Below are 22,980 nucleotides of genomic sequence, written 5' to 3' on the forward strand. Positions count from 1 at the left end.
GATATTTGAAGGACGAGTTTTCTGGCCAAATTGTTAAAAATTGTTTTTTCCAGAGTGAGGCAGAAATATATGATGTGTCATGATGCAAATGACGTCAAGATCTATCAAGTATTGATGCTACAATAACATCGGACATCTGATATGCCATACTTTGATTTGACTTGACAACTAGATATCTTATTGTGTTACATAGGATTTTGAAGACCTTTGTATTGATCAATATTATTAAATGGCTGTGAAAGTTGGACAATTACCGAAGACATTAGAAAGAAACTGGAGGCAGCAGATATAGGGTTTCTTAGAAGGATGTTATGAATCTCATGGCCAGAGAAGAAAACTAACGAGGAAGTATTAGAGCAAGCTGTAACTAATCGTAAAAGGTTACTAATTCGTACGATAAGAAAAAAACAAATGCAATTTTTAGGGCACCTAAATCGATATAAATGTATTGAACATCTTTGTCTCACAGGAAATATAGAAAGTAAAAAGAGTAAAGGTAGACCAAGAAAAACATATTTGAATAGTTTGAATAGCTGTGTGACAACGAAAGAGAAAAGTAATAATAATATTTTTTTGAGGTCATCTGATCATAGAGACGAATGGCGTATCATGCTCAGCAATGTCTGGAACAGACTTGTTACTTGAAGATAGAGAGAGAGATTGTGTTATAACACCAAAGTAGATGACACAAACTTGGTACTTGAAGAGAGAGGGATTGTCTTATAACACCAACGTACATGGTACAGACTCGGTACTTAAAAAAAGAGAGAGAGAGAGAGAGAGAGAGAGAGAGAGAGAGAGAGAGAGAGAGAGAGAGAGATTGTGTTACAACACCAACGTACATGGCACAAACTCGGTACTTGAAGAGAGAGGGATTGTCTTATAACACCAAAGTACAAGTCCATCATACTCTGAAAAACATTTATTAACATTTCCGTTTTGAAATGTTTTGGAAAGATGAGGGTCATTTTAATCGATTGATCGAAGGTCGATTTTCTTGCCAAATTTTAAAATACATGTTTGTTTTTTCACAGTTTTGCATAAGTCTAGGTTCTTCAAAGTATTTTCATGGACTAGAAATGTTTCCGATTCTGACATGGAGGCGTGTGCGTTCTATTTTCAGAAACTTCTCTTTTTATAACAGTCTACGGTAGTTAAAATTTCAAGACAAATAATTCAATATAGAATCGTAATAAAAGAATTGCTTGTTTGAGGCAACATATTTTCCTGTAATTAACATCATATTGTATAAAAAGAGTGCTTTATAAAATGACCAAGAAGTGCTGCAAATGTTTAGATTTATTTAATAGTTTAAATTGTAGGTCTTCTCTGTAGAAGAATCTTGGAAAGTCCAACATTTTTTTTACAGAGAAGACCTACAAATTATCTCTGTCGTCTATCTGGAATTTAGTCATGTATTTATGTCTATATTGCTTTTTGTTGTTGGCAGAAGATGGGTTTTGAGCCTTGGTATTGTGTTATTTTTTGAAGCTGTTATATTCATTGTTATTTATTACTTTTTACAGTCCACAGCTTCTAGCAGCCTAATAATATTAGCCTTGTGTAAATACACCATCAAAGAGTGGACCGGACAGGCCTGAATCTCTATAGCTGTTGTAAAAGACCGTGACGAATGACGTAATGGTTGTGAAGTCTGCATCCCGTATGTCCCCCAGTCAACTGGTCATGGTATTCACTCACTCACTCAATCCCATGACCGGATGGTCGTCGGGGGGACTTGCGTGAAGCAGAAATTACAGTTTACCTCCATGCCTGCCTGTTGCTAGCCCTATCATGTAGCAGCTCCGGAACCGACATCTCTGTCCATTCTTTTATATTGACCAGCCATATCTTCCTTTGTCCTCCTCTTATGCGCTAGCCTTCAACTGTGCCCTGTAGGACTGTCCTGCTCAGGCTATCGTGTCGAGTATGTTGTCCAAATCAAGACAGTTTTCTGCTCTTCACAGTCACTAGAAGAGGATTTTGTGGGCCTGCCCGAGCTTCTATTTCTTCCAGGACGTCTTCGTTTGTGCGATGCTCCGTATATGACACGTGCAGTCTTCTATAGCACTTGCTTTCAAACGCCCTTATGCGCCGTTGTGCATCCATTGTAAGTGTCCAGGCTTCGCATCCGAACAACAAGGTTGGTGTTGAGTGAGTGAAATACACCAGAGGCAGTAAGTATGCAAGGAGATGGAAGAAGACGAAAAAATTGTAGTAAACATAGGACGTCACGAAAAGCAATGCTATTCATTTTAGACGCAATGAAATGGCAATCGGATGAGAATGAAACAGAGACGGAAAAAAACCCGACACAGTTTTCATATGAGGTCGTCAGTACTGATCTAATTAAGTAGGATGTTCTTATTTAATTGACATAATCCTGTATAATCTGCATCAGACAGAAGAATGGAAAAATCTGGAATTACTTCAAGGATCTAATTTAATCGCTACTTGGATATGTCAGATTTCTTATCTAGAACTAGAACTGTCTACTATAACCCCACTTATCTTTCACCTTTACTTTACTTATTCCCCACCCCATCCCCAAACCCCAATTTTCCCTGCCGTTATATTATACCTCCCCCCCCCCCACCACTCTCTCTCTCTCTCTCTCTCTCTCTCTCTCTCTCTCTCTATATATATATATATATATATATATATATATATATATATATATATATTATATCCCAAAAACAGTTGTTGCCAGCTTAGTAGTTCTGGTGCCAGTTTTTTTACTGCATCTAATAATGAAAAAATTAGCATCAAAATTACATTTTACAATTTATCTCAAATTTACATGATTTACATGATTATTTAGCAGAGAGTAAATATGAGTTTTTGATTGATGAATTAAAGGCCTTATCAAGTAAAATTACTTCGGTCCTCAACAGCTTTGGATTGATGAATTGAAAATCAAGTAAAATCACTCCGATCCTCAACAGTTTTTATTTGATGAATTTAAGACTTTACAAGTAAAATCACTTCGATCCTTAACAGGTTTTATTGAAGAATTTAAGACTTCACAAGTAAAATCACTCCGATCCTCAACAGTTTTTGGTTGATGAATTTAAGACTTTACAAGTAAAATCACTTCGATGGTCAACAGTTTTTTATTAATAAATTTTAGAGACTTTATCAAGTAAAATTACTCCTATCCTCAACAGATTTTGAACGATAAATTAGACTTTATCAAGTAAAATCACTTCGACCCTCAACAGATTTTGATTAATGACTTAGAGACTTTATTAAGCGAAAACACAAAGATCCTCAAGACAAAGAGAAAATACGGGGGAGAGTTATTTCTTTCGCGGCTTTGTGGGCTTGTGGTAGGACACTGGCCTTAGGACCGGTTGGCCCATGTTCGAGCCCCACTCTGGGCGGCAAAAAATTGAGTCCTTGGGAAAAGTCTATTTTATTCTTTCCCCGTACTCATGTGTAAAATACGTAGCTGAAGTCGCGTGTGTAGAGAGAGTTTTTGTCAAGATGAGGGTCATTTAAATCGATCGATATTTGATTGAAGGACGAGTTTTCTGGCCAAATTTTCAAATATTATGGGTTTTTCCAGCGTACGACAGATTTCTGGTTCTCCAATGTGATTCCGTCACGGCTCGTATCTCTAATCGCCTTGCCTGTCGGATTACAGGCAAGTGCCATACACCCCCCCCCCCCCCCCCCCCCCCCCCCACCTCATCCCCTCCAGCCTCCGTCTTACACGGACAAAACACACATTATTCTCATTTTGACCAGAAAACCCATTATTCCTCAATATTATTATATTTTATGATGACCCCACGATCTGTGAAAAAACAGGTTATTTCTGTGAAGTCAATTTAAGTTTAAGTTATTTTGACGGGTCGAAGGTCAACTGAAGTGAACGATGTGTGAACTAAAAGTTGTTCAGTTGCTGCTTTTTTCTTTTGTTTTGGGTTTTTGAGGGGGTGAGGGGGGGGGGGGGGGTTTCTTTTGTTGTTTTGTTTTTTCTTGGTTTTTTTTTTTTTTGTTTTTGTTTTTTTTTTTGGAGGGGGCGGGGGGGGGGGGGGGGGTATTTTCTGTCTATTTTTCCCCTTTTTTTATTTAATTTGGGTGTTTTTGTTTTTGTTTTTTTTTTTATTTTGATGGGTTTGTTATTTCTTTATTTTTAATTAGTTTTTAAGATAACATTTTTATAGTTTGGCCAACATGAAGTATAGGTATTGTGTTTTGTCGGTGTAATCACTGTTGTATAACATTAGCACGGTTTTATAACAATGGCACGGTTTTGTAACGCCGTCACTCCCACGCATACTTAGATCGGATCTCTAAGGATTCTGGCATTGACAAGACGATAGCAGGTGAATTACGTCAAGAAGGTGTCATCATCGTCAAAAGGTTGTTTGAACATCTTTAGAAATAAATCTATGACAGGCTTAGTGCATTCAATATTTTATCTTCCACAGAAAAAAAATATATCTATCAATTTATAAACGAAGATTTGGTTTTCCAAAACTTGTTAAGTTGATTTTTCTACTGTTTGAGATTTTCCATCCATGAGATAAATTGAAATGTAAATTTTATGTTAAGCACCAATTAAGACAAGAATTTCCCTAGATTTGTATGAATTTGAAGTTTAAATATGATAAGATAACAGACCTATGAGAGATTATAGGGGAAATAATCTTCAATATCTCTTTGGAAAACCACTCTTCTTAATCAGGAAAGCTTGCTTCAAGCAATTGTCAAAAAACTTTTAGAAGTACAATGCTTAAGATTGTTTTGATAAACAAAAATAATTTTTTAAAAACAACAAACAAAATTCCCTTTATTCATCTCCCTGCGGAAATTTGTCTTTAAGGTCTATTTCAAGGGAAGACTGGAATAACCAAGGCGTCAGCCGCAGTGCAGCGCCTCAAAGTGAGCTAGGGCGAGGTGACTTGCTGAAGGCCACACAGCGCGGTGGGTGATCGAACTCGGTACCTTTTGGGTTACAGAGCGAAGACCGCACCGCTGAGCCACGCTGTCCCATTGAGGGGTCATCTTTTTCGGATGCTCAGTTGGTAGAGCATTCACTTCATGCAAAGGGATTGAGATCAATCCCAGGTGAAGACGAGATTATTATTAATTTTATTTTCCAGACTATCCTTTCCACCCAGCAGTGGCTGGATTACTTGGTCTGTTAGATCTGGCGGAAAGTACTATTTTGATGAGTAGAGTCTTGCCCAAAGGGTAGCAAGCAATTACTATTGTCGATTCCACACTATAGAACTCCTGGGAATAAACCTGGGATAAACTCCTGCTCCATGGGTCTAATGGTTATGAAAGACAGCTATTTTTATTATTCAATTGATCTTTGTGGAATTATTTTCTAGCTATCACGAAGATGCAGTCATCTATTATATATATATATATATATATATATATATATATATATATATATATATATATATAATATATATATTATTCTACTGTATTATGGAAATTAACATAGATCGAGACGAATCTTTTGAGGCATCAACAATCAAAATAGGTCCGGTGATTAAGTCTGTAGGTTCGCGCAAATGAATTTGGCAAAAGGGCGGCCAGATAGCGATTCCCAACGTCAAATGACCGATCATAATAACCTTGCGAAATTAGACAACACCTGTTCTAAGTACTCATATGAATAAGAGGCGACTACGCAGAAAGGCTGTCTTATACTTTTACATAACGGCAAATAGATATTATTTTCTACTTTATCTATTCTGCCGTTGTTTTTAATAATACAGTAGGGGGAATGTTAACCAAATAGCACATACTGTGTTCTTTAATAAAACGGCAGTATATTCTTATAACAAAAAAATATGTAATGCATGAAGACAATGTAAGAAAATTGGGTAATTTTATATTTAAAATGTAATTTAAGATTAGTAAATAATTCATAAAATGCTGATCAAATATAAAAATAAGTCAAATTTAGATACATAGTTTTATTTCTTAAATATAAATATAATTTTTAATGTCAAATCACGTACTTTTAATAGTTCCAAGTTTAGAAAATAGTTTTTTTCACAATAAGAGAGGTAACCCTTTTTCTGATAGTGACATCGGTGACTGGGTTAATTAAATAAATGGAGAAATTGCAGTATTTTCGGAGAAATAAAGAAAGGCTATTACGAACAGGGACTCATTTATTTTAATTATTAACGACTGTATTGTGAAAATTTACATAGACGAGACGAATCTTTTGAGCCATCAGCTTTGATCGGTCCAGAAAAAAAATTGAGCTATTTATATAGAGCAATATCCGAAAACGGGCTCAAAGCGCTTTACAATTGGTCCCTGACCAACAGCAAATCGTAACATGTATGAACAAGACATGACGCCTGTTAGTGTTAGGCGATATGACATTTTTTCCGACAAGGACACCCGCTATGTACTCATGTTACACCTGAGTACGGTGAGAGAATATGAGTAAAGAGCCTTTTCTAAGGACTCAACTATGCGCCGAGCGAGGCTCGAACCCGGGACCTTCCGATCTGAAAGCGAGTGTCATACCACTAGACCACATAGCCGCAGAAGGAAGGCAGATTATGGCGATTCCCAAGGTCAAAGGTCAAATTAAGGACCGGGTATAACGTTCCAGCAAATTTTCTTAATATTCATTTGAGTCAACGGATGATAGGAATAAGCTTTAATTCAAGAAAGGTTGGCAGCTTTGTCGTATATCATCAATCTTTAAAAATAGTTGAAAATTTTCAGATTTGCCAATAATTATGTACTCGATGAAAACAATTTAATAATGGCTGTATGGAACAGTGTTGACCCTCAAACCTACTTTTAAAGAATATATAAAAATATGCCCTTCCACCACGACATCATAAGATATCGTCGCCTAGGCGTTCCATCAAGGAATATACGTAGATCATTCATCAGACAAGATGTCTGATGCTAACACAGGAGTCACACATGTCCAAATTGAGACCTTAAATATAATGCATATTATAATATACACTCATAAACACACACACACATGCTCACACACGCACACATTCACACACACACACACACACACACACACACACAAGCAGTATTCTTTCATACGGTACAAGTTTGTTTTACTTTTGTTTTGTTTTTTTGTTGGGTTTTTTTGTTTTGTTTTTTTTTTTTTTTTTGGGGGGGGGGAGGTTGTTTTTTTTGGGTTTTTTTGTTTTTTTGGTTTTTTTTGTTTTTGTACTTTGGGGGGGGGGGGTTAGGGGGGGGGTCTTTTTTTTTTAACACTTCAACTTAACAATAGAAGTAAAACAACGAACCCATACATCAATTATATTTACTTCAACTCGATCTCATTGATCTGCTTTTAGCACACGAGTGTACTTTAAGCAAATATTATTATTGAAAGATACACGAGAATCGGTTTGAAACAAGGGGAAATTATTTCTGTAATTGATAAAATTGTTTTATGAATTTTACATAATCTGAGACGATTTACTTGTTACATTCTAATGGCCTTCATCGTGTCAGTGATTTGTACGTGGTTTGGTTAAGGGAGGAAAGAAGAGATAGAGGGAAAGTGATTGAGGAGGAACGGTTTGAGATACACAAAGACACACTAAATCGCACACAATCACACACACACATACACAAACACACGCGCGCGCGCATTCACACACACATACACAAACACACAAAGAGGGAGACAGAAAAAAACACAGAAAGAGAGGGGGGAGGGAGAGATGGAGATTGAGAGAGAGAGAGAGAGAGAGAGAGAGAGAGAGAGAGAGAGAGGGAGGAAGAAAGAGAGAAGCGGGGAAACAGAGATAGTTAAAGAAAGATAGATACAGAGAAAGAGAGAGATACACTGAGAGAAAAGAGGAAGATAAAGAAAAGGAGAGAGATAAAGAGAAAAAGAGAGAAGGGAAGAGAAAGAGAGAGAGAGAGAGAGAGAGAGAGAGAGAGAGAGAGAGAGGGAGAGAGAATGACAGAGACAGATAGAGAGACAGGAACAAACAGTCATAGAGACAAGATTGTGTGACGGATCTGACGTGTATATTATGAGGTTTCCAATAACTTAGCTGGAAGAGCACTCGCTTCACACGCAAAGGGACCAAGATCGATCACTGGTGAAGTAGAGACGTTGTTCGACTTCTCCCCCCCCCCCCCCCCCCCCCTCCTCCTTCCCATCTACCCAGCAATGTTTGGGTAGCTGTGTCTGTTCGATCTGGTGGAATGTAGTGTGATATATATATATATATATATATATATATATATATATATATATATTTATATATATATATATATATATTTTTATATATATATATATATTATTAATATATATATATATATATATATATATATATATTCTTTCAAACGGCCGGCTACACGAGCGTAATGGCTCTAAAGAATTATTTCGTGAGTTTATTGCGCGGCTGTGTGGTCTAGGGGTATAACACTCACTTTCGGATTGGAAGGTCCTAGGTTCGGGCTGCGCTCGGCGCATAGTTGAATCTTGGGAAATGGCTCTTTACTCACTTCTCTCACCGTACTCAGATGTAAAATGAGCACCTGGCCGTTAACAGCGTTGTCTCTGTCAGAAAAAAAAAATTATAATATCGCCTAACAGGCATCATGTCTTGTTCTACATGTTACATTTTGTTGTTGGTCAGAGACCCCTTATAAAGCGCTTTGAGCAGGTTGAGTGGATATTGTGCTGTATAAAAGTTCAATTTTTTTTTCTTATGTATATTTGAGCGTGTGCCGATGTTAAAAATACAAACAAAAAACAAACAAACAAAACAACTTAACACTATTGTAGAATAACAATAAATAGCTGTGTTTATTCCTGACATGTTTATCTCCTCTCTGCTCTCTTCCCGAGTGTCCTCTAGCTCCCCAGTCCATCTTCATTGTATTTTAAATTAATTGTCTCACTCCAAGTAAAACCCAAGTCAAACCAACCCTATCGAGATAATATCACGAGGGGACATTATTCATTCCGTACTCTGGAAAACCCCATATTATTTTACTCCGCGAAGTCCCAGGTTTCAGAGGGGGAGGGTTTTTTTTTGCCAAGATAAGGGTCATTTGCTTTTTTTCCATCCATAGTACGGCAGATTTGAGATCACCGTTGAGATTTTCCAGAAAATTCAAGAAATGATCTCCAGATCCTTTGATTAATCATGTATAATAATAACCAGCTAAGAGCTGCATTGTGTAAAAACATGTATTTAGAAATTTGGTCAGAATACTCGCCCTTCAAAATTCGATCGATTTAATTGACCTTCATTTTAGCAAAATCACTCAAACCTGGGATTTCGCGAGGGTCCATGTTTTGAGAGAGTTTTTGCCAAGGTGGGGTTCATTAAAATCGATCGATAATTGAAGGACAGGGTTTTCTGGTCAAATTTTTTAAATACGTGTTTTTCCAGATTACGGCAGTTAACTGGAGAAGAATCATTTGAAATTGATGTCTCAATTATATTATTGTCATTTTAGTGAATTTCCAATTTAATGATCTCAGATTTAACAAGACATCGGCTTTACCAATGAAAACAAATTATAAATGGTTTTTCTTTTTTTTTTTTTTTAAATCTTATCTTAATATCTTTATCCTGTTCAGGATGGCACAGAATATTATAACAAATCGCAGATTAAAAAGATTATTTTTTAAAATAACATTTTATAACTTTTTTTGTTTGTTTAATTGTTTGTTTTGTTTTGTTTTGTTTTTTTTTTTGTTTTTTTGTTTTTGTTTTTGGGTTTTTTTGTTTTTTTGTTTTTTGTTTTTCAAAATTTATTGTTGGTATTCATCATGGCATTGGATATAACGAAATGTAGGCACCATTAATACATTTCTTGTTATACGCAGACTATATTCAACTATCAACGTTGGTGACATCACTTTGAATATAACGAAGGCATGCCCGACATAACAAGAACTGCCCCCAAGTTCCGCAGACTGTTTCATTGATTTATATATATATATATATATATATATAATATATATATATATATATATTATATATAATATATATATATATATATATTCATTTTTATCTTTCCTTACTATGTGTCCGAAAAAGGATAGTTGTCGAGCCGCTATTAAGATAAAAATGAATACCTGGCAAGTTGTGGAAAAATACCTGGTAAACGCGCCCGGGGGAGACAAAGAAAAACACTCATAGACCAACTGAAGGGCTTCACCAACCTAACAATCCAAGAGCTGTTTGAAAAAGCAAGAGACAGGGAGGAATGGAGAGAGATAATTCATGCAGTATCCGAAGCCTGGACCAGGCATGGAACCTAGAAGAAAAAGAAGATATATATATCATCTGTGTCGAATGCGGTAAGGCTAACAAAATGCCTAAAAGCGCCTTGTCCGATGATAAAATGACAACAAATCAAAACTACGTGCTAGCCTAAATCGACAACACTGTGAAATTGAATGTAAGCTTCAATTTAATATACGAAAACAGATGCAATGGACGTTTCGGGTTACCCCTTTATCAGCAAGACAGGCTGAACGAAACACTACAGACGACTGTAGTGTTTCATCTGTAGTGTTTCGTTCATCCTGTCTTGTTGATAAAGGGGAAACACGAAACGTCCATATTATCTGTTTTCGTATATTTAATTGAAGCTTACATTCAATTTCACATTGTTATTTATTTCTTTGAGCTTCGAGCAGCAACATTTACATTATCCTAAGTCGACAATTCTGTTGATTTGGTTACATTGATATTCCACCATGAATTGTGTACTGTGGCCAACAATTAGCCTTGGTTTAATAATCTTTCCGAAATAAAAACTTGAGTTTGTATAAAGAACAATATCCAGTAGAGTGCTCAAAACGCTTTACAATGGTTCCCAAGCCAACAACAATACTAAGCATGTGGGACCTGACGCGACGCCAGTAAAGTGATATTACAATATGTTGTTTTCGACAGAGAAGACCCTGTTACCGCTCAGGTATTCACTTTATATCTACGGTAAGAGTGGGGTAAGAGAATGTGAGTAAAGAGCCTTTTCCACGGGATCAAATTTGCCTTACCCAATTAAATCGGGACTTGAACCCGAGACGTACCGGGTTGAAGTCGAGGTTTATACTACAAGACAACCAAGCATTTTACTGACAACAAGAACTGAAATCAAAGGTGGAACAAATTTGGCCATCATTTCTAAAGATTGGAACCGTCAACTACGGAAAGAATTATCATAAAGACAAAGATATATATATATATATATATATATATATATATATATATATATATATATATATATATATATATATATAAGCAGCCGAGACGTCCAAATATGATTATTACAAATCGAATGGCTGTTTGTCTAAAGCTAGTCCAGCACTTTTATTTCTACTCAACCTAAACAAACAAAGCACGTCCAAATATAACGGTATAAAACAACAGGTTCAAACCCCACCACCGCCGCGAAAAAAAATTTTATTCTCTATTGTCTTCTGGCACTTTTCTACTCACTTCATATCTTGTTATAAAACATATCGACACTTTACAGTTGCCAAGGTAACGAATTTGTGATTTTTTAATATTTTTTTTTACATTCAATATATCCATTTTCCTATTATTCATGACCACGTTGTATTTAGATACCTCTGATGTCTAAACATAATCAAAGTTTTATCCTTAAAAGTAAGAAGGTTCTATCGTAAAAGCTAATCTCACCTTTTTAAAGCATCAAAAACTCCAAAAGAAAACAAGACTTGCACACCAAGACAGTTCCCTAGACAAAACCTACAAGATCGTATCACACCGTGCGTGACATCAACCCGATCCCCCCCCCCCCCCCCCCCCCCCCCGCTTCCCTCCCTCCCGACCCCCGGCCCCCCAGCGCCACCTATTCCTGTCATCAACGATTATTTTGTATAACCATTCAATTTATTGACTTCCTCTTCCTCTCTCATCATTTCACCGTAACCAATGGCAACGCTTCGGAATTGATTTGCAAAATTATCCGACATTACACGCAGGTTTTTTTTTATCTTCTTACAAATAACATGTCGTCATAAACCTGATTGACATGTACTAGTTGTCTTGTGACTAGGGGTAGACAATCACCGAAGATTCAGAGAGAGAAAAAAAACATATAGAGGATTTATGGTCTTGTGCGGCTATGTGTCAAGTGGTATGATCGATCGGAAGTTCTTGAGTTCAAGTCCTGTTCTGAGCGACGCAGAGTTGAGTCCTTGGAAAAGGCTCTTCATTCACATAAAGGTTTTAGTATAGTAAGTCTTTGAAATCAGGGAAATACTTTATGGACACTCTCTGCAATCGAGATTTTTTTCTGACTCTCCTGTCCACCCAGCAGTGTCGCTGGATCTGCTAAATCTGGCAGAAAGTACTTGACGATAGGCTATCCTCCTATACGAAGGATATCAAGCAATTGCTCTTGTCCGTTTCACGCTAAAGAAACCGGAATAAACTCCGGCTCCATGGGTCAAATGGCTCTGGAGGACTAATTTATATATATATATATATATATATATATATATATATATATATATATATTATATATATATATATATATATATATATATATATATATATATATATATATATATATATATATATATATATATATATATATATATATATATATATATATATATAATAAACCTTTTTTATTGATTGCTTTTTTACAAGCCATAGTTTCCAGCAGCTTAGTGTTACCTAGTCTATAACACAGTAGTTTCAATAGGGTTTGTCAGAAACAGCTTCCCAAAGTTGGACAGAAGAGTCAGAGAGAGAAAAAAACATACTTTGATTCATCCAAAGGATCCAACCCGGTCCTTTTGTTTGTTAGCTGGTTGCTCTACCATGCGATCTTTATATCGTTCTATAACAACAACAATCATGATCTTTGCTGATGGCTAAAAATAAAAATAAAAAAAAGATTCATTTGTGTTGGAAGAGGATCGTGCCTCTCAGCCTGCTAGGGGAGAAGGTTAGTCCTTGTAAAGCGCATTGGGCATGGTGTAACCGTGGAAACGCCTAGTTAACCTCTTAACTTGTGCGGCTTTGTGGTCTTATGGTATGACCCTCGCTTTCGGATCGGAAGGTCCTGTGTTCGAGCCTCGCTCGACGCATAGTTGAGTCCTTGGAAATGGCTCTTTACTCACTTCTCTCACCGTATTCAGATGTAAAATGAGCACCTAGCCGTTAACAGCGTTGTCTCTGTCAGAAAAAAAATTATAATATCGCCTAACAGGCATCATGTCCTGTTCTACATGTTACATTTTGTTGTTGGTCAGAGACCCCTTATAAAGCGCTTTGAGCAGGTTGAGTGGATATTGTGCTGCATAAAAGTTCAATTTTTTTTCTTATGTATATTTGAGCGTGTGCCGATGTTAAAAATACAAACAAAAAAAAAAAAACAAACAAACAAAACAACCTAACGCTATTGTAGAATAACAATAAAGAGGTCCTGTGTTCTAGCCTCGCTCGACGCATAGTTGAGTCCTTGGAAGCTGCTCTTAACTCACATTCTCTCACTGTACTCAGTTATAAAATGAGTACCTGGCGGTCAACAGCGTTGTATATGTCGAAAAAAATTGTTATATCGCCTAACAAACGCCATGTCCCGTTGTACATGTTATGTATTTGCTGTTGGTCGGGGACACATTATAAAGCGCTTTGAGCACGTTTAGTGGATATCTTTATTATAACAAGGCATTCGTTTGAAACCTCATTTTTAAATGGATGATGACGTCGATTGAAGAACGTCTCTCTCTCTCTCTCTCTCTCTCTCTCTCTCTCTCTCTCTCTCTCTCTCTCTCACTCTCTCTCTCTCTCTCTCTCACTCTGTCTCTCTCTGTCTCTCTCTATGTCTCTCTCTGTGCCTCTCTGTCTCTCTCTGTGTCTCTCTCTCTGTCTCTCTCTCTATCTATCTCTCTGTCTATCTCTCTCTGTCTCTCTCTCTCTCTCTCTCTCTCTCTCTCTCTCTCTCTCTCTCTTTCTCTCTCAGCCAGGTAGAAGTTGCCGGAATTATTATTTAAGTTCCAGGTTCGATAACCATCAATGTAAAAAGGTTTGATTCTTTTGAGTACACATGTGTGTTTGTGTGTATGTTTGTGTGTATGCGTGTGTGTATGCGTGTGTGTGTGTGTTTGTGTGTGTGTTTGCTTGCTTGTTTGTATATGTCGTTGTGTTTGTATGTGTATATGCATGTTTTTGGATTTTTTATGACAATGTTACGCGTGTGTTTGTGTAAACGTCTGTGTGTATGTGTGTGTGTGTGTGTTTGTGTGTGTGTGTGTTTTGATGTCTGTGTGTATGAACGTTTCTGTGTCTGTACGTCTGGGTTGGTGAATATATGTATGTGTGTGTGTGTGTGTGTGTGTGTGTGTGTGTGTGTGTTTGTATCTATGAGTAAAAGTATCTGATGGATAATGTAATCGTCCTAAAATGACAGGAAAATTACGACCAAATCGATTTCATATAGAAAACCGATTATTACCATAACGATATCATGACAAATTATAACTTTCCATCGAGATTATATGTCAGTATTTGACATATCTATAATTATATTTAATCCGAAATGATAATTGTACGAAATTATAGATATCAAAGAAATGCCAGCATTCCGTGAAGTGGTTCGTTCCCGGAAATAGACGTATTATTTTTTTATACTCGAGGTCGTTAGTGGAATACACGCTAGACCCATCTTCGTTCAACTTAAATCCTGTAATTTTCTAATCCAAGGATGCAAGAATTTGTCAGTGGTGGATGGATGCCCGGAGGGCAAATGTTTGGTTTGTAAGAGGAATATTCTGGTAAATCTCATATTATGTTATGAATTTGTACCGAGTTCCTTGGAGATTTATAAAAGAACTGCTTCCCCTTAGCTTTTAGTTTAATGGGGTTATTTTATATGCTGAGTTCACTTATGTGTGTTATCTATGTGAGTCATAAACTCAAAATGGATTTTCTCGGGGTATGAGATAATGAAAATCATATTTTATAGAAGAAAAAGCATGAAAATTGAGCTTTTATTTTAGCGCATAGAGCACGGCCTAATCGTGGTTATGTGCTAAACAAATCCGATGTATTATTATTATTATTAATATTATTATTATTATTATTATTATTATTATTATTATTATTATTATTATTATTATTATTATTATAACACAATATCCACTAAATGTGCTCAAAGTCGTTTAGATTTCAAACCCAACAACAGCACATAACATGCAGAAAAACTCATGCATGACGTCTTTAAGACACTATTACCCTTTTGTCGAAAGATACAACATTCTTTCCCGTCATTTACACCCGAGCGCAATGAGCAAAGACCACGGCCGACTTGAGTACTATAATTACGTCATGGCAAAGACCCTTTTCTTAAGGACTCCATTTTCCGGCACATCCATCGAGACTCGAACCAGGGACTTACGGGTCCGTAGACGTGTGTCATACCACAAGGCCACAAAGCCATATCGTAGCATACAAATCAGTGTCAGCATATTTTCTTTATAGTGCGGCTATGACACTTGTGGTATGACACTCGCTTTCGGATCGGAAGGTGCTGGGTTCGAGCCTCGCGCTCGGCGCATAGTTAGGTCCTTGGAAAAGGCTCTTTGCCATCCGGAAGTAGATCGGACCAACACGCAAAACTGTGTGTATCCATGAACGTTTATAGTCGGGTTAATACAGTTCAGTGAGCATTACTCATAAACGCGGATGGCAAAAAACATCAACAAAGACCTGAGTGACGTCATCTTCGAACTATCTATAGCCCTACGTGGTTGCGACATTGCAAGAAGACGATCTCCAAATTGAAAGTTCGCCCGTTATGAAGCCTTAACCAATCAGAATATCAGTTCCTGTCATTTACCCCGTTTCGTCCCCTTGACTATTTATTATTTCCTGTCCAAAAAGACATGAGATACCCCGAGTACATGTCAAACACACAAATAGGTCAGGCCCAGTTAATAAGTATTTCTCACAATAATTTGACACACTGCTAATAATGGAATTGCATCGCAAAATCTGATGACACGACGCCTTTGTTTCAATAATCCGTATTAAAATTGTGAGTGATGCTCAGAATCTGTGGGCTGTTTACTCCGGGTGATAGGCAAGCACTTACGGTGGCTGTGGATCTTCGATTCACGGCCAACGGTTTATTTCAAGGCCAAAATATAGATTATTTTTAATTTTCCAGTCAAACATTAAAAAACAACGTTAATGTTTATTCGACTGGTTTCAATAATAAAACATACGAAAACTGACGTAATTTTCAATTGTGTATGTACGTAGCCATCCTTATGTTATAGCCTGACATTGAAATCCAAAAGGACTGGCAGTTTGACGTCATTATTTGTTTTTTGCACCGCCTAGTGAGTTGTCGTTGGTAGAGCTCATGGAAACAAGTCATTTCATTGGTTGAACTATTGAATTCAACTCTCGATTTATTTTCTTTTGTGGCAAAAGACTGGCATTTTGACGTCATTTTTTGGTCAGTGTCAGGCTATAACTTTACGAAGGCCACGGTATGTACTATAAGTTGATTGAAGAACTGAAGGCTCATACTGTATAAGATAATAGTTTAAAAGGCATCCATGACAATAGCTTGACAGGAGGTCAGCAAGAGGTTACAAAGGAACCATCAATTCTTTACAGTGTGCTTTAGGCGACGTGTATATATTTGCAGGTCTGATATCCGGACGTAGTTACTAGGGGCTCGTTTTAACGTCACTGTAATGGGGAATATTTCACGTTGGTTTGAGATAACTTCTATTACAAAAAAGAGACGATACTAATTTGGGTTATCAGATAGATACGTCAAGTCGGCTTTGGGCTCGAACAGATATCCTTGATCATTCTTGACCCTTGGAAACGAACAGATATCCTTGATCATTCTTGACCCTTGGAAACGATCTAAGCTCCTGTACCCTTTGGTCGATGGAATTAGTCTGTATTTTAGATTAATCCTAGTATTTATTTTAGCAATGAAATTAAAAGGATAGAGAGGCTGAATATAAACCGTATTTATTTCCATTTATTGCTTTGTCATTCTATAGAAATACTTCCTTTACTCTTGTTGTATTGTTTGTTTTGTTTTGTTGTTTTGTTTTTGTTTTGTTTTTTGTTTTTTGTTGTTTTTTTTTTTTGTTTTGTTTTGTTTGTTTTTTTTTTGTTTTTTTTTGGGGGGGGGTTTAATCCCTAACGAGTTACGATCACCTAAAAGAATAAAATAACAATTTGGACCCACCCTTAAAATGGTCTTTATTAAATGATTTCTAATTAGGGCTGGGCGGGTACCCAGGTACCCGTGGTAATACAGTTAAACCAGGTACTCGGGTAAGAGGGGCGGGTAACAAGTACCCGCTTCACCAAGACCGGCAAGCTCATCTCGGCAAAAAGAAGTTGCTTGAAGGAAAGCTCCGTTGACAAATTAATATTTTGAACAAAAATTGGAAGTAATACAATTTTGATTTACATATTTACATTTACATGACATTTTTTCAAAAGATTTTCCTCCTTTATTTTTCAATTACATTGAATTTTTTTTGTTTTATTTGTTAACACATATTTGATTCAATTTTGGAATCAACAGATTAAGACTATATTAGTTCTTATCTTTTAAAGGAATCTCAGGTATATTTTTTATTTATTTTTTTAAATTATTTTTGTTTCATTGTAGTTAATTATCCTTGATTCTTTCTTCCGTGTCGTTTCATTTGTTGTAATAAATAATAAATAATAAATATTTTTTTTTGTTAATTAAAAAGTCCCGGGTAATGATTTGGGCGGGTAATCCCAGCACTGTTTCTGATCAAACACATTAAACTCTAGCAAGCTTTCCTCGAACACACGGTTTCCTCGAACTCATTCAAATGCCTTAATCTTTTTCCTTATTAGTCTTTGTAAACGGTTTCTTCGAACACAGTTTCCTGGAACAAACGGTTTCCTCGAACGCGAAAGCCTTGATCTTTTTTTTTAACTTATTATTCTTTGTACAAGGTTTCCTCGAACTGTGTTTAGCATGTCCTAAGGAATTAGACAAAACCGTGCTTGAGTCCCAAGTACATTCGAACCCATGTATAACAGGTCCGGGTATGATAGAAACCCGGTTATAATAAGGGGTTTTTGTAATCCCCATTTTCTCTCCCTGTATGATTTTGATAAAACTTTATAGGCTAAATAAAGGACTATTTAAAGAGCCTATCGGTTATAGCATGGGCACAATAATCCATTCAATATCTCCAAATAGAATGCATTCGCCGGCATTTTGCTCAGGTAAGCCTACAGGCTAACAAGACCCGGTTATTACAGGGATTTTATGTTCGTCCCCCCATTGCTGTTATATTGAGGTTCCAGAGTAGAAACTTGACAGTTTGACCAAACAGGACACACTCTGAGAAACTCATTGCTATGCCTCGTCGATCTTTGATTATTAAAGCTTGTCTATGATAACAATATATATATATATATATATTATATATATATATATATATATATATATATATATATATATATATAACGTTGGCAAGTTAGGTTGCAAAGTTACAAACGTAAAGGAAATAATTTGATTAATATGAAATGAAACTGAAGAAGTAATAACTAAAGAGCCTTTTTACAGCGCAATATCCACTAAACGTGTTCAGAGAACTTTGCAAGGGATCCCTAGCCAAAGGCAACAGTTAACATGTAGGACAAGACATGCGCCCGTTAGGCGGTATATACATTTTTGTGAACAGAGACAATGCTGTCAACGGACAGGTACTCATTTTACACCTAAGTACGGTGAGATAATGTTTTTCAGGAATTCAACTATACGCCGCTCAGAGCGTGTCTTGAACTCTGGGCTTTTCTATCCGAAGGCGAGAGTGATACCACCAGACCAAATATATAGCCTATTATTTTCTCGTCAGAATTAAAGCTGTCTTAGAAGATCAAGCAACCCTTTAGCTCATATTGATATTAGACTGCTAGAAGCTGTGAACGGTAAAGAGTTATAAACAAAAATGAATATGACAGCTTCAAAAAAGAACAAAAATACCAAACGGTCTCAAAACCCTTTTTCAGTTTACTTTCCAAGATTTTTCTACAGAGAAGACCTACAAAATATCTCTGTCGTCTATCTGGAATTTGGTAATGTATTTATGTCATTATTTGTTTTTTCTTGTTGGCTGAAAAAGGGTTTGAGCCCGAAACGCTCCGTGTTGGATATTTTGTTCTTTTTTGAAGCTGTTATATTCATTTTTGTTTATTACCCTTTAGCTCATATAAGCATTTGAAAACATTTTTTTTCAACCAACATATTTATTTGAAAACATGTGTTCTATTAACATGGGTTTTTGAATATGCATGTATCTAGAAGAATAAAAGAAGAATATATCTGACATTGATTGCACGCATTCGTGTTACGTAATAGGACAAGATCTTGTGACATTTTCATCCACAGAGGTCATGAACGGGAATTCCCTCAGGGCGGTATGCTACCCACGAAAATAGCAGATTAAAGTGGTTTGCGACGTGATCTCATGAAGATCCGGAAATAGAAATGTTGGATTTAGACATCCGGGATTTCCTATTCCGCGTACTGCGAATTATAGATTAATGAATAAATTAGAGAGTTTAACACAATTTGAATAAAATATGCAGTTCCGTATTGTCCGATCATTCCATGTGCATTTCAAACTGCTGCCCTCATATCGCTAACTTTGTCGAACAAGATGTTCCTTTCAAACAGAAAAGATCGATCTTTACGAATCCATTATTTACCAACACTCTAACAATATCATTCGCAGTCTACAGCCAGAAAAGCATTCTCATGAAGCTTCCTGTATATGAATAATGAATAATGTGCCATGATGTTGGATATTATTTGCATTTTGTATACTAAATAAATTTAAACTCTTGAATATAGAAAAAGGTGGACATTTCGAATGAATGTTGAGAGAGAAAGTTATACTTTGAATCTTGACGATGACACCTATTTGTGTATTAGACATTTAAATGATTTAAAATAGTGATTATATATCAAAAAATTGGCAAATTAACAATTGAATGTTGTCTATATTATACCTTTGAAAATGTGTATCTTTGCATGAACGTTTCACAGAGCACTTGAAGCTTATTAAAGTCTATTACTTCTTTAACGACACGATACGATACGATATATTAAAACATCACAAACTGCCTTCTGTTGTAGTTGAGCATTTATATAGAGCAATATCCACTAATGGTGCTCAAAGCGCTTTACAAGGGGTCCCTGATCAACAGCGATACTTAACATGTAGGAAGAGACATGACGCCTATTAGGCGATATTACAATTTTTTTCCGACAGAGACAAGGCTGTTAACGTCATTTTTTACCTGAGAGAATGTGATTAAAGAGCATTTTCCAGGGATTCAACTGTGCGCCGAGCGAAGCTCGAACCCAGTACCTTCCGAAAGCGAGTGCCAGACCACAAGACCACATAGCCGTTTAAAAATAAATATAAAAATAAAATGAAATACCCTTTATTCATCTCATAAGGGAAATTTGTCTTCATGGTCAATTCCAATGGAAGACTGAAATATCCCAAGCGCCAGCCAAAGGGCAGCGCCGCAAATTGAGCTAGGGCGAGGCGACTTGCTCAAGGTCACACAGCACATTGGCGAGTGACCAAACTTGGTACTTTTCGAATACGAAGCAAAGACCGTACCGCGAAGCCACCCTTTTTAGATGGTGGATCAAACTATTCTTGTTTTAGAGAGAGTATAATTTTCATTACGTCTAGTTCTTTTATGATTACATTTCAATATCGTAGACTATTGGATTTATTTATATCGTAACAGCTGATGATAAATACACTTCGATCTTGTTTCAATATTGTATTAATTGTATTTCCTTGTTACATTATATCGATATATAGGACATTACGACCGATACGACCTGAGACCCAAAAATAGAACCCATCAGATATCGACTAGAGGATATAAATCTTCCCACAATGCAACGGAGCCATTTTCCCTGAGGAGTTCATTGACCTTGAAATATCGATCCCCAAAAAGATTGTGTCTTATTTTCTGGTGAATCCAAAGATATTGTCCAAAGCAATGAGATATCGGGGGATTTCTTTTTGTCTCTATTTATTTTATCGGTCTGAACTCCCCGTTCTCCCGTTCTCGGCAAAAATCACTTACGTAGATTTTGGCCAGAAAAATCGTCGTTCAAATATCTATTTATTAAACTAATCCCCTTCTTGCCAAACGCTCTCAATCTTTGGGAATCATGAAGTTTCAGGTTTGAAAGATACTTAGAAGAATGAATGATAGGTAGGTAACTGGATATTGATGGATAGATAGATAGATGGGTGCATAGATGGATAGATAGATAGATAGATAGATAGATAGATAGATAGATAGATAGATAGATAGATAGATAAATAGATAGATAGATAGATAGATAGATAGATAGATAGATAGATAGATAGGAGATATATAGATAGACAGGCGTGATGAGAATAAAGAAACAGGAAGACAAAATACGTAAGAAATGAAGGGATATCTGATGTGAATACAAATTAGAAAGATGGAAATAAGATGATATATAATATCAAACGTCAAAAACGACAATTCCAGAAATGCAAGAAATCAAAGAATGCACTATTGATGAAGTCACTGACAAGAAACAATTAAGAAATGGACAGCCCCCCTCCCCCCCCCCCCCCACTTCCCTTCCTGACGTCCTTGACTTGAAAGGTAGACGGTTGGGACCGGCGTAAAGTGTGTTGGCGAAGGGGGAGGGTGGGGGTGGAGAAACTGGTTTAAGTCTATTGCTGGCTTCACTCCACCAATGAAGCCCAAACACCAAACCGGACACCCAACCACGCCCTGGGGGGTTCCAATCTCGTACATGTAACCCCAAGGGCTTTGATTTGTGCATTGGTGGCTTGAGGCGTCATCTTGGTGAGATGAGATTGGACACGTCAATTGTGGCCTTGTTTGTTGTATGTAGGATTTCTTTGAACTGGTGAGTTTGATACATGTTACAAACTAATATATATATATATATATATATATATATATATATATATATATATTATATATATATATATATATATATTGCATTGCCAGCACTGAATCGATCCTCCTAACAAAATACAATGTGAGTGTCCTGAATTATTTTACATGCTCTAAATTAATGTTATCGAGCTCTCTAATGTATGCAAGTACCCACCAACACTCATATATATATATATATATATATATATATATATATATATATATATATATATGTATATATATGTATATATATATATATATATATATATATATATTATATATATATATATATAAGAGAGAGAGAGAGAGAGAGAGGGGGGGGGAGAGACCAAGATCGATCCCGGGTACAGTCAAGAATTTTTTTTCTGACCCCCCCCCCCTGTCCACTCAACAGTAATGGGAGGCTGAGTCAGCTAGATTTGGCGGAAAGTACTTAGCGTCCTATCCAACGGATAGCAAGCAATTGCTATTGTCCGTTTTACAATATAGAAACCTGGATAAACTCCGGGATAAACTTATAATATATACTATAACTAGAAAGAGAGAGAGTGAGAGAGAGAGAGAGAGAGAGAGAGAGAGAGAGAGAGAGAGAGTCCGAAAGAGGAATGGAGAAGAGAGAAGAGAGAGGCATATATACATTCATTAACATTTAATATTGTACATGCCAAAATGGTCTTCAAATATTTGATTAAATGATGTGATGCAAATCGATAATACTTAACCCTCTCCTTACCAACCATAGGAATAACGTCACATTCGATACGATGCAACCGACAATTTTCTCATTCTTATTTCTCTTGTACATCACAAAATGTAAAGAAATGCTTTGATTACAGCTATAATTATTAAACACTGTGTTGTAGAGCTCATTATAGAAAGTACTTGTTACTTTTTTGATTAGGAAAAGTCTGTTTTTGTGTTGGGTGGGTGTAAATTTTCGGGAAAAATTCTAAAAATAGCTGGTAAGGAGAGAGTTAAAGACTTAACCGTC

The 22,980-nt window shown here is 36.4% G+C and overlaps 1 protein-coding gene across 1 annotated transcript in view; it reads right to left on the reverse strand.

Moving 5' to 3' along the window:
- Positions 1 to 11,752, reverse strand: part of LOC144970597 (BTB/POZ domain-containing protein KCTD12-like) — a 139,890-nt gene extending 128,138 nt beyond the window's left edge. The window contains exon 1 of the mRNA XM_078910385.1: positions 11,652 to 11,752. The gene's annotated coding sequence lies outside the window, so the exon portion shown is untranslated. The remainder of the gene's footprint in view (positions 1 to 11,651) is intronic.
- Positions 11,753 to 22,980: the final 11,228 nt, after the last annotated feature.

The sequence above is a fragment of the Berghia stephanieae genome, chromosome 4 (assembly GCF_034508935.2).
Source record: "Berghia stephanieae isolate SIO BIC M18660-M18661 chromosome 4, UCSD_Bste_1.3, whole genome shotgun sequence".
Classification (NCBI taxonomy): domain Eukaryota; kingdom Metazoa; phylum Mollusca; class Gastropoda; order Nudibranchia; family Aeolidiidae; genus Berghia; species Berghia stephanieae.